Raw genomic sequence first — 13,093 nt, forward strand, 5'->3', positions numbered from 1 at the left:
TGTTGGGTTTAAATAGGTCACGTGTGTTTAATATTGATTTTATGTAATATTTTTAAATTACGTTTAAGAGTGATTCTAGAAAGCGTTTCTAATATTTTTAACATTTGAATAATAAAAAAATTCAAATATTATAAATATTAAAAACATTTCCTAAAGTCACTACCAAATGTATTCTTAAAGTCCATTTAATAGTAATTTTAAGAAATGTTTTCAATATTTTTAACACTTAAATTTTTGTATCATTTAAGTGTTAGAAAAATTTGAAACATTTTCTAAAATCACTATCAAACACATTTTTAGAGTGTGTTTAATAGTGATTGTAGAAAGTGTTTCTAACTTTTATAATACTTGCAAAATAAAATTTTACAAGTCTTAAAAAGTCTATAAAAACACTTCCTAATTCACTATCATATACACTTTTAGTCTAAAAAAAGTTTTTTTTTTTTTTTTTTAAGTATTCAATAAAATTTATGAAACTTTTATAAAAATTTGAAATATCACTTGTAATATTAAAAAAATCATTTATTATGTTTTTTTAGAAAAATATTTAATAGGTAATTCTCCAAAAAAAACACTTCAAAAGAAAACAATAGCCTAAAAACACTTTTAAAGAAAATATTTCCACTAAAAACCCTTCAAGGAAAAACACTATTAAATAAATTTTAAATTTGAACTTATTTTAACCAATTCAAAATTTGAGTCTTCAATTGAGTTCGTCCCATATATTAATCAAAATAAGTTATATTAGTCAGTATATTAGCATAAATAAATAAAAATTGAATATAAGTGGATGATAATTAAAATTTACTCGTATGGTGCTTTTTTTTTAAAAAAAAAAAAATTACTTCTTGTGGCATTTTCCTCTAATTGCCTCCAAATTTAATATTTTCAACATAATGTTAAAATATTTATTTTTTATAGTTTTTAAAGTTTTTTTGAAAATAAAGTGAAACCATTGTTAGCAAAAAATTTAACCATTCAAATACCATATTTTAATTATATAAGTACTATTTTTAATTATCTTAGATATTATCTTTAACAGGTGAGTGAATACATGAAATTTAAATTATTTTTAAAAAGTTTTAATTTTGTAATTATTTTTATAGAAATATGAAAACTCATTTTTTTCTTATATTTTTAAATAATATAAATGAAAATTTTGTAATACTTAATTTTTTAAATATATTTTATTTTTAAAAATAATTAAAATGTTCTCAAAAAATATTTTTAAAAATACTATCAAATTAATCTTTTAATTTTTTTTGTCTTCCCTGTTTACAAAATGTCCTATTTGAATTCAACTAAAATACTATTTTTTGCAAGAGGAAAAAAATTTAAAAATCTCCATCAGTGTGCGAAATTTGATGGAAAAGATTTTTGGAAACTCGTTCGGTTGAGTGAAATTGTATTTGTAGGTGGTTTTTGTTCCTTCAACAAGTAGAGGTGAGATTTTGTGCATATCAACGTGTCATTGTTCTGTGATTTTTCTTTTCTTTTCTTTTCTTTAAATTTTTTTTTTTTTTTTAATAATTTGAAGTCTTGATATTTTTTAAAACCCAAAATGGATTCTCCTGATACTTTCGGGTTTGGAGATTATTGCTATTATTATATATAGGGTTTTTTTTTCCAAAGAATTCTTACTTCCATTGAAGACAGGAACTGAATTTTGGTATTATATTGGGACGAGAAAACCTGATAGGAAAATGGAGAGTGAAAATTGGGAATAAAATTTGCAGACCACCTGTTCGAGTAATTGCCTAAACTGTCATTTTAGCACCATTTTCATTCTGGTCCATGGCATGCAACCTAATTCAAAGTCTGCTTGAAATTCTTGCATTGAAATTCACACAATTTAGGATTAAAATTCATGCATTTTGTCAAGTGGGTTTTTGTTTTCTCTGTGGGTTTGATATAAAAATGACTGGCATAGTTATTATGTGTTGATCAATGTGAGTTAAATGGGTCTATGTGGCTTGAGATTTAGCGGTGTGAATCATGCATACTTGCTTGCACCTTACTTTATAAATTGCCACTGGTGTTGAAATTGAAGTTGAATTACTGCATTTTGAACTGCTAGCTTTCATGGGTTTTCAAGGCTCAAAGTTATTGCTCTGTGGATTTCACTGTTGTTATAATGCCATTGTACTCTTTAGGTGAATAGCATTTTTGTTGTCCCCTCTATGGAAGTTTGAGTGTGGAAAGACGCATAATGCAACCTTGGAAGGCTCTTGTTAAGAATATTACAGTTGAACATTTGGTTGCCTAATGGTGGTGTGGTCATGGGTGATCTTATAATGCTATTCTAGGTGAGTGTCTTTCACATTGTCTCTTATCTTATAGGAAATTTTGAATGATGCGTAATTCAACTTTTCTAGGCTCTTGTTAAGAACAATACATTGGTGAACATTTGGTTTCCCAGTTGATTCTGCCCCAAAGGTTTTGTTCTATAACTTCTTGGTTCTGACACTACACAACTCTTTCACAAACTTGTCCTCTCTGAATTGTCAGAGTATTCTAAAATGCAAAATTGTAAGGTTATACGTTACTTTTATGCATCCATGTTCTATCTACTATATGTAGTTTGTACCCTAAATCTTCTTGCTATTTGTATGTAGTCTTTTAGTTTTTGACAAATTTAGAGCAGTTTCTGTTTAATTCTGAGATAGTGTTAGTATGATGAACTGACATCTGATTACTTTTGATATATAGGGTTCTTTCTTATCAAGCAAATGGTTCATGTGATACACTTGGTGTTGCAGATCATTACATCTTTCTTAATACTCATAAATGTTTGTGCCTTTGCTTGCTTGGAATATTTGCAGTTTTGCATCTTCACTCCATGGTTTTCATCAAATTTGATTATTTATCATGTATTGTCTGTATTGATTTATGTTTAGCCCCTACTGTTTTGGAGAAGTCTGGGTGAGGATGTCCTAGAAGCATGGTGGCAACTTCTGGATTTGGAATTATTAGTGTTTGGAATGATTCAAAATTTGGGAAATCTTATGTAAAACATCAAGAAAAATGGTGTGGAAGCATAACCATGTTAAGTCGTCCATCTCTTGTTCTTGTAAATCTTTCTCTAAGGCCATTTGTTCTCCTTATTCTCTTAACACCTGACCATCACTGGAATGGTTTTCCAAGCCCCACCTAAGGTTGAGACTTTGGCTTGGATGTTTGATCTTAAGAAAGTTAACATGCAAGCTAGAAGGGCTACATCTCCTCATATTTTCCCTTTTTGTCTTCAAGCTATTAAGCTTTGATTTCATGTGGCTTATGCTATTGATTGTAATTTCTTTGATATGGCTAAAAATTTGTTTAGCCCCTCGTAAAAGAGGAAATAAAATAAAATACAATAAAATAAACCCTAGTCCAATTTACTCAAGGATATTTTGGTAATTTTGCTAGATTGTTTTGGAGTCAGAGCTGGTAGCAGTTGGTTGTTTTATTTATTTATTTATTTTTCTATAAGTGTTTGTGTTTGTAAAGGTTTTTATGTCTTATTATACTTTCAAACTTTCAATTTTCTAGAACTGTCTATTTTAATGTTTTAATTTCATTATTTAGAAGGTTTAGGAGCCCTACAAGAAGAACTGGAGCTCTAACAGATTACAATATAAGTTAAGTTGCTCTTTTATAGATTTGGATTTTCAAAACCCTATAATAAGCTAATTGTCGTAAAGTGGAAATACGATGAATTATAATTATATTAGCCAACTATGCAAACTTCATTGTGAGATTCAATTTTTTTCTCTTTTAGGTGGGTTGTGAGACTTCTTGAAGACTTTGATAAGACTCTAAGGTTTAGCTCTAACTCTTTTTTCTCTTTGATGATGAGACTTATTTATTTTCCTTTTTAGTTAAGATTCTTAGAAGGTTTTAATGAGAGCCTAAGGTTTATCATTTTGTTCTTCTTTTTTCTTGAAATTTGCCTTCTTTGTCATTGCCATAAATCCTAATTTCTTATTCCCTTCTTTAAAGCCTAGAAAAGTGAAGTCCTTGTACATCATTATTTGACTTTAGGTAGCAACCATAGGGTTATTTTACATCAATTTTAGTATAACATCAAAAGCTCTGAGCTTGAAGTTCACAGCTAAGAAGTTGAACAATTTGATCAAGAATGAGGCCCAAAAATATTTATAATAACCAAAATACTACTTCAACATGTTTTGGAGAAGATTTTTATGCTCACCAATCATAAGAAGATGTCATGACATAAACCAACAAATTTAATGTGATGGTAAAGTTATTGGAAAGAAGTCACAAACTAACTAATTTGGAATGGGTGTGAGCCATATACTTAAAAACAAATCACCATTAAACTTCATAAAGAGCAAGCTTGTGGATAATAAAGCAAGCAAAACAATGATACATATTCATCAAGGTATGGGCATAGAAAGATTCAAAAGCGAAGAAAGCGAAGAAAGATTCAAAAGCTCCAAACAAGTTGTGATGTTGTGGAAAATTGCATCAAACAAGTATTGATATGCTATTTTTGAAAGTTCAAAGGTTTGTGAAGGACAAATTAAAGGGAGTGACATACTTATGGCAACATAGTATTGAGGATCGACTATGAAAAACAGTAATTCTTTTCATTCATTCAAACATTTAGAAGTACAAAATTTTATACAATTTCTCTATACATGAAAGTAGGATTAGTTTACTATCTACCTACAAATTAGGGATTACATTAAAATATAAATAAACTTTGTACATAACATTATAACTAATTTTGAATCCCTATGGATCTGCCAACACTTCCCCTTAAGTTGGAGAGTAGATATTTTCCATTCCTGGCTTGCTTGTGATTTATTGAAAAGGGTAACTAGTTAGTCCTTTGGTTAAAATGTCAGTTAACTGCTCTCTATTGAAACATTTGGAGTACATATCAAGTCAGTATCTAGTTTTTCCTTGATGAAATGATGGTCCACCTTCATATGCTTAGTTTGGTCATGTTGGGCCAGATTATATGAGATATTGATTGTTGACTTGTTATCATAATACCACTTTGTACTTCTTGTTTGATTCTACAATCACTAAGAATAATCTATAGCCACAACAATTCACATGTTTCATGAGCTATAGATTTAAACCCAAACTCTCTACTTGATCTCGCAACAACTAATTGGTTTTTTCTTCTTCATGTCACTAAATTCCTTCCAAGAAAACAACTGTAACTTGAAGTTCACTTCCTATCCACCACTAATCCTACCCTGTATGCATCAGTGTGCGCCTCTAATGTCATTTTTGTATTTCTTCTAAAAAGAATTCCTTTCTATAGAGTAGCCTTCACATAGCATAGAATCTTGTACACCATCTCTTGATGTATCTCTCTAGGAGAATGCATGAATTGGCTCACCACACTCACTAGATATGATATATTTGGCCGAGAATGTAACAGATGGATTAGTTTACCAACTAAAAATTGGTATTTCCCACGATCTACTATTGCATCCTCCTTGCCTTTTCCAATTTGTGGTTTTGTTCTATTGGAGTTCCAAATGGCTTGCAACTGAGCATCCATGTCTCTTTCACTAGATCAAGTATGTTTTTCTATTAAGAAATAAAGATTCCATCTTTTGAATGAGGTACTTTTATTCCCAAAAAATTCTTGAGCTTGACCAATCTATTTTAGATTTTTTTTAATATTTGGGCAAACTTGAGTATTTTTTTCGGACATAGAAGTAGCTCATTCAAAAGATGCAATTTTCCTTTCTCAATAAAAATACATACTTGATATGTTGAAAGAGACAAAGATTCTTGATAACAAACCAATTCACACTACAATTTAACAGAGCCACAAATTGGAAGAGATTAAGGAGGATGTTGTAGTAGATTGTGGGAAACACCATCATTGAGTTAGTAAACTAATCTATCTATCTCATACTTGATTAGATATAACATATATAATTAGTGTGGTGAGTTAGTTCATGCATTCTCCTATAGAGATACATCTAGAGGCGATGTACAAGATTCTACACTACCTGAAGGTTACTGTAAGGAAAGGAAAGAGATAGAGAATTGACCTTGGAAACATACACAAGTGTAGATTGGGCAAGATCAATGATAGAGATAGAAGGTCAACTTCAAGTTATTGTACTTTTCTTGGAGGGAATTTAGTGACATGGAGAAGTAAGAAGCAATCAATTGTCACAAGATCAAGTGGAAAGGTCAGGTTTAGATCTATGGCTCATGGAACATGTGAGTTGTTTGGCTACAAATTACTCTCAATGATCTTAGAATCAAGAATGAAGTACGGAGTTGTATAGTGATAATAAGTCAACAATCAATATCACTCATAATCATGTCCAACATGACTGAACTAAGCATGTGAAGGTGAATTGCCACTTTATCAAGTCCTTTGGTTAGTAGCTTGATCTGTATTTCATATGTTTCAACAAAAGGGCAATTAGTCAACATTCTAACCAAAGGACTAGCTAGTTACTCTTTTCGAAAAATTACAAGCAAGTTGAGATTGGAAAATATCTACTCTCAAAATCAAGGGGGAGTGTTGGCAGATCCATAGGAATCTGAAATTGGTTACTACTCAAAATCCTAACAATTGTTTGATCATGCAAGTCGTCCACAATCAGTACAGCTTGTATAAGATGTAAATTAGGGCTAAAAATGAGGGATTCCTTCCTTGTTTGTATAGTTGATTAATGGTGTTTATGCTTAATGTATGCTAGGTTGTCAATAGGATTACTTCCCCTTATTGTTTTCCTTGTAAATCCTATATATTCATTGTAAATTCCTCCATTTATACAAAAAATACAATTCCATGATTGTTCACATATAGATTTTAGAAAAACCTAAAAACTTAAATAAGACCATGAAAAAAAACCTAAATTATATTGTAACTTTTTGAGACTCTTATTTTCTTTCCTAAAAATCCTAAAACCTCCAAATAGTGGTATTAATTATTGTTTTTGGAATTATAAAATTAAAATTTTATAAAAACTTCTTGTAATAAGAGTTTATAATAAATGAAACTTTCTAGATTCTAAAAAGGACTCGAATACCAACTACTTACTGGTGATGACTCAGAGTAAATCTAATTAACTAAATCTTGTTTTTCTTCATTTCTTTCATTTCTCGAATACGCCTTGGAAAGAACTCCCTAATTAGCAAAAAGTTTTGTTTCTTCCTTTTCTTCAATAGACCTTAAAGACCTGCATCATTGTGACTCTAAAGAACCACAATCAACAAAATCTTCCTTTCTTAAGCACACCTAGGGAAGAACTCTAGTAAGCAAAGGAAAAAAAAAGGAAGATTTTGCTTATTATCTTTAGAGTCGAAATGTACGTAGTTGATACATGAGTCTATTTTAGAATCTAAAAAACCTTCTTCATTATAAACTTTTATTATAAAAAGTGTCAATAAGTTGTTAAGTTTTCTAACCCTAAAGTTACTATGCTTGGAAGATTTAGGATTACTAGGAAAGAATAAGAACGCTAATAAGTTAGTATATAGGTTTTGTTTTTTCTTTTCTTTTTTTTTTTCCATGCTAATTGCTATAAAACAATTTGTTATGAATAACATTAATTTTTAATAGCATATCTTACACTTTCCAATGGCAAGACTTCGTTTTTTTTTTAGGTAAGACGTCTAGAAAACCTTAGTGAAACTATAAGGTTTTAGGCTAATTTGATCCAAAAGTTTAAGTGTTAGGCCTTTGACCAACAAAATATATCAAAAAATAAATTTAGGCTAAAGTTCTAACACTGTGCCTCACAAATGTGGAAAGTTAATCTCCAGATTTTATTTACTTACTTGATTCTAGGTTGATTGATTGGTAGAATATATTTAGATAGTCTCATAAAAACTATATATATTTAGATAATTTCCTAGTTTGCCTTTTTCTTTATAGAGATTTTTCTTTTTGATTGCTTGATTGTAAGTGTAGAAATTTATAATTGTAAATCTTTCTTTCCTAGGTTATCCCCATTACAAATAATCTATATATATGACATTGTACAACTTTTCAAGATGAAATAAAAAATATATTCAAAATTTGCAAGTCTTATCAAAGCACATTACGTTGTTTAAGAATGGTTTTGCCAGTGGTTTTTTTTGTTGCAAATCATAGGTGTTATCTTGTGGCGCTATTGTTGACCCTGCTATTGGCTAACCTTCACTATTGACATAGGTCTGTGTTTTGTTTTGGTCTTCATTGTTGATAGAGGATTTTGATATTAAAAGGGCGATGATGAGGGGACTGAATATTGAGAATTTAGCCTTGATTTCTATCATATCAGATGAGAAGCAAGAAGCAAATCTCTTTATGAAAAAGTAGAACAACTACTTGGATTTATGAGCCGAGCATAATTCTTCTCTACTTCCTCATTTAACATAGCCTAAAGAGGTAATTTTTTAACTGCTTTCAATGCTACCTCAAGAAATTATATCCTTTGGATCATAGAATCAAGGGCAACCAATCATATCACTACTGTATTAATTTTATTTTATTTTCAACTTATGTCACTTGTTTAGCTATGCAAAATGTTAAGTTTGTTGATGGTCTTTTTCTTCTATTGTTGGAAAGGGTTCTATTACTATTTCTAAACGCCTAGTCCTAACTTCAACGTTACATGTTCAGCAAATTAACAAAATATCTTAGTTGCGTGGCTAAATTTTGTCCTACCCATTGTGAATTTTATAATCCCTATATAGGGAAGAAGATTGGTAGTGCTAGAAAGGTAGATAGATTGTACTACTTTGAGGAAGACCTAAATGTTTCAGAATGTTTGTCTTAAGCTGCTCATATTGCTACTTCTGTGTCCTATGATGATGAAATTAAATATTAGCATCGTAGATTAGAACATCCAAGTGCTTCATATTTGAAAGTTTTATACCTAACTATATTCATGAATAAAAAGTTGCTAATTTGTAATGTGAAATATGTGAATTGTTCAGACATCATCATGCTTATTTTCCTATCTAAATCTATAAACAATCTCAACCTTTTTCACTCGTATATAAAGATATTTAGGGCCCTTCACATGTGATCAATGTATCAGGGCAAGGTGGTTTCTTAATTTTATAGATGATCATACTTGTGAGGTTTGCCTTAAACAAAAATTTGAAACAACCAAAATGTTCCAAACCTTCCATAGAAAGATTGAAAATCAACTTCAAGCTAAACTTCAGGTTTTTTGAACAAATAATGGAGGGGAGTTTTTTTCCTTCTACCATGGTTACCTATTTGAATGAGAGTTGTTCATCAAATATTTTGTGTTTATACCTTTCAATAAAATGGGATAGTTGAGAAGAAAAATAAACAGTTACTTGATGTTGCCTAGGCTTTGTTATTACAAAGGGAGTGCCAAAATATTTATGGGGAGAAGCTACCTCAACAATCACTGGCAGAGCTAGCTTAGGCTAAGAGAGGCACATGCCCCCTTGAAAAATAAAATCGAAGTAGTGGCTTTGATCCCTTGACCTCATGTACAAGGGGAAAATATGTTTTCCATTACACAACATCCTATAAGCAACTTTATTTCTTACCATAGATTAAACTCCTTTTTTAGAGCCTTCACTAATAATCTTAGAAGTGTGTTTATTCCTGAAACTATACAAGAAGCTCTTGCTATTACAAAGTGGAAAAAATTAATTCAAGAGGAGATGATGGTTTTGGATGAAAATGACAGTTGGGAACTAGTGAGTCTTTTGTTTGGGACAGTTGGATGCAAAAAATGCATTTCTTTCTTGAAGAATTAGGGGAAGAAGTGTATATGGATCTCCCACTTGGTGTTGAGGGGATGTGTAATAATGAAAAGGTTTGCAAGCTTAAAAAATCCTTTTAGGGTCTTAAGCAATCACCTAGAGCCTGGATTGAAAGATTCACACGATCTCTTCTCAGATTTGGATACTATCAGAATCAAGATGATCATGCTACATATTTTAGATGCTTTAAGGATTGAAAGGTAACCATTCTTATAGTGTATGTAGATGGTATCATCCTAACAGTAAAACAACTGACATGAGATAGAAAATTTGAAGCAACTTCTAGCTAAAAAGTTTAAGATCAAGGACCTTAAGGTATTGAGGTAATTTCTGGGAATCAAAGTTGTAAGGTTATGAAGTGGGATATTGTTATCACAAGGGATGTATGTGTTAAACCTCCTAAAGGAGGTTGGCATGATGGGGTGCAGATCAAAGCGTACTCTGATTGAGGCAAACCATAGGCTAGGAGCTTGTGTTGAGAGTAAACTAGTTGACAAAAGTTGATATCAAAGATTAGTTGGGAAGCTAATTTATTTATCTCATACCAGGCCTGACATTGCTGGTGTGGTCCGTGTAGTTATCCAATTTATTCACTCACCAATTAAAGCTCATATGGAGGCAATCTTTAATATTCTAAGATACTTGAAGGCACACCTAGAAAAGGTACTTTGTTCTCCAAAAATCACCTATAAGTAAAGGCTTACACAGATGCAAACTAGCTTGAATCCCTTGATGATTGGGGTTTTGCACATTCATTGTGACCTAGATAAGCAAAAAGCATGAAGTGGTGGCTAGGTCAAGTGTTGAACTGATTTTAGAGCAATGACACAAGGGATTTGTGAGTTATTATGGTTGAAAAATTTTCTAGCAGATGAAAAGAAATAGAACCTATGAAACTATGTTGTGACAACAAGGTAGCTATTAATATAGCTCATAATCCAGTTTAACATGATAGGACCAAACATGTTGAAATTGATTGACACTTCACTAAGGAAAAATTAGAGAGTGGTTTGATTTTTATTCCATTTGTGACTACATGAGCAATTGATGGATATTCTTATGATTGTCAAAACTAGTGCTTCAATCTCTAGTAAGCAAGCTTGGTATGATAGACATCTTTGAACCAACTTATGGGGGAGTGTGGAAAGTCAATCTCTAGATTTTTTTTACTTAATTTGAAGCTGATTAGTAGGTTAATTTGTAGACTATATTTAGATAGTTCCTTAGTTCACCTTCAATTTTTTGGTACATATTTTTCTCCTTGATTTCTTGATTGTAATTTAGGTAACTTATAGTTGTAAATCTTCCTTTCACAGGTTGTTCCCATTGTATACATGTAAGTGACATATTCCTTCTTCGGGATTGTATATAGGCTCTTTAGTTTACCATTTTTGTTCATGATGTTTTTGGAAGCATCAGTTGTCTTTATCAATTTTTGTCATTTCATTTCTCAAAATCTGGAAGTAACACTTTGCAACCACTGTCTGAGTATGTTTCAGGTTTGGCCCATCATCTAAAGATGGTTGCAATCAATAACTCGCATGAAATGGTAAACAAACTTGATATCAATTTTTGCTCAACTATGGGAAGGTATTGGAGTAAATGGCAATCATTTGGATGAACACTAAGATAGATTAGGTAGTTCCCACAGGTAGTTGAATTTCCTAAAGATTCCCCAGGTGCTTTTGTATCAATTCCAAAGCATGAGCCATAAAATCCTCTTTGGTTTAAATATGCCAGTAACTTAGATCAACAATTTGATACTGAGGCTGGAGTTTTAATAGTAATGACTCTTCCAAAAAATTCAGTTTTACTAGTAAGTCCCTACTGTACTCTCGGTTACTAGTTCCTGCGGTACGTTAATTCTACCATGTAATGAAATCTGAACCTACCTATAGGTTTTTATTTACTACACACTTCTTACCACAAACTTTTAGGGCTTTGTGAGAAGCCAACTTCAAGTATCAGGCTGAGTTATAAATTTATTCATTTGATATCTGGGTATAAGTGTGGCATCCAATTTACTGTGAAGGGTTGACTTAGTAGGTGTATGTTTGTGGTGTGTGGTTTAATCACCATGTTGTGGCATTGAGTCAGCTTTACTGCAGTCTCACTATATAATAGTGCCTGTATCTGCTGTTATGATGCCTTGTACTTTTTATTGTGGTACTGCTACTACAATTTTGTAATTTCCAGTAATGCATTCTTTTTTCTTTTTTTTTTCCTCTGGCAAAGACTTTGGAGGTATATTGGTAATATTTTATTAGCATATGTTGGTTTCCAATGTTTTGGCAAGATACAGGAGGGAGGACATTTTGCCTATAAAATTCAAGTAGATATCAAAGGATGTGTCAGTTAAGTGAACAAGGTTAAGGTGATAATGTTGAGATGATTGGGCTGCAAGACAAGAAAGAGCCAAAAACAGTGGATGTGTTTCATGAGAACTTGAGGATAGTACTGATTCATGAAAAATTGGAAGTTGATTAATATTTGTGGTTCTTGTTACAAAGCATAGCAACTTAATTGATTAATGTTGTTACTGCCCTCTAGCATCCTAGGGAAATGACAACTCCAACTGAGCAATCTTTTGTGAAGTGCAGGTGAAGGGATGCAGTTTTCATGAATGAATAGGAAGATTAATTGGAAAAGCTCAGATTCTCAGAAGGTACCAATTTGGCTTTCTCCAGTCAATTACTAGAGTTTCTATTCTCACTGGTGTTTCCCAAGATTTGATGTGGGAATATTTGACCCATCTGGGAGTAGGCTTCAGATTTTGGATTTGTGAAACCTTATCTGAATAAATCCTTGTCTTCTCTGTCATTTTGCTGTTTGGATTTTACTGTCTTCATCTGCATTTTTCCGTTTTGGGCCTTGGTTTATTGTTTGCAGAAGTTTTCAACTCAAACCATACACCATGTTTAAGGGGTAGAAGTTAGGTGCTGATAGGTTGTATATGAAGTTGATTATATTTGAATAGAGATTGAATTGTGTTTCTATCAATTTCAGTTAACTACTACATGGGTTTTGCTCCTATCTAAAGAAATATTGATGATGCAATTGAAAATATGAAATGAAGAAAGATACCACATATATATATATATTGTGTCTAATATCTAGGCCCCCATTGAAGTATAATAATAATGTACCAACTGGGGATGTGACATGGGCTTGTCACCCAAATTCAAGGGGGGACCTTCTTCTGTGGGAAACACAAATTGACCAATTCTAAACCATTCCACTCATGTTTCAGAATCTCATATTGGATTCCTTGGTGCCTATGGCTGAAATCATCCCATTCTCACCTTAATGCGACTCACTCACCCCATTGAGCTGATAATGGGACTCAGCCTCTGCTACAACTTCATCA

At 31.7% G+C, this 13,093-nt stretch overlaps 1 long non-coding RNA gene across 10 annotated transcripts; it reads left to right on the forward strand.

Annotated features, from left to right (window-relative positions):
• Positions 1–1,307: 1,307 nt before the first annotated feature.
• On the forward strand, positions 1,308–12,742 carry LOC104881811 (uncharacterized). Of its 10 annotated transcripts, XR_787746.2 has the most exons (7): positions 1,308–1,443; positions 2,154–2,306; positions 3,568–3,802; positions 8,184–8,365; positions 11,043–11,062; positions 11,226–11,275; positions 12,327–12,742. It is a non-coding gene; the product is annotated as an uncharacterized LOC104881811 (long non-coding RNA). The 10 variants fall into 10 exon arrangements; XR_002031902.1 differs by having other exon boundaries at positions 11,043–11,316; XR_009467871.1 differs by having other exon boundaries at positions 11,043–11,275.
• The last annotated feature ends 351 nt before the right edge of the window (positions 12,743–13,093 follow it).

The sequence above is a fragment of the Vitis vinifera genome, chromosome 15 (assembly GCF_030704535.1).
Source record: "Vitis vinifera cultivar Pinot Noir 40024 chromosome 15, ASM3070453v1".
Lineage (NCBI taxonomy): Eukaryota > Viridiplantae > Streptophyta > Magnoliopsida > Vitales > Vitaceae > Vitis > Vitis vinifera.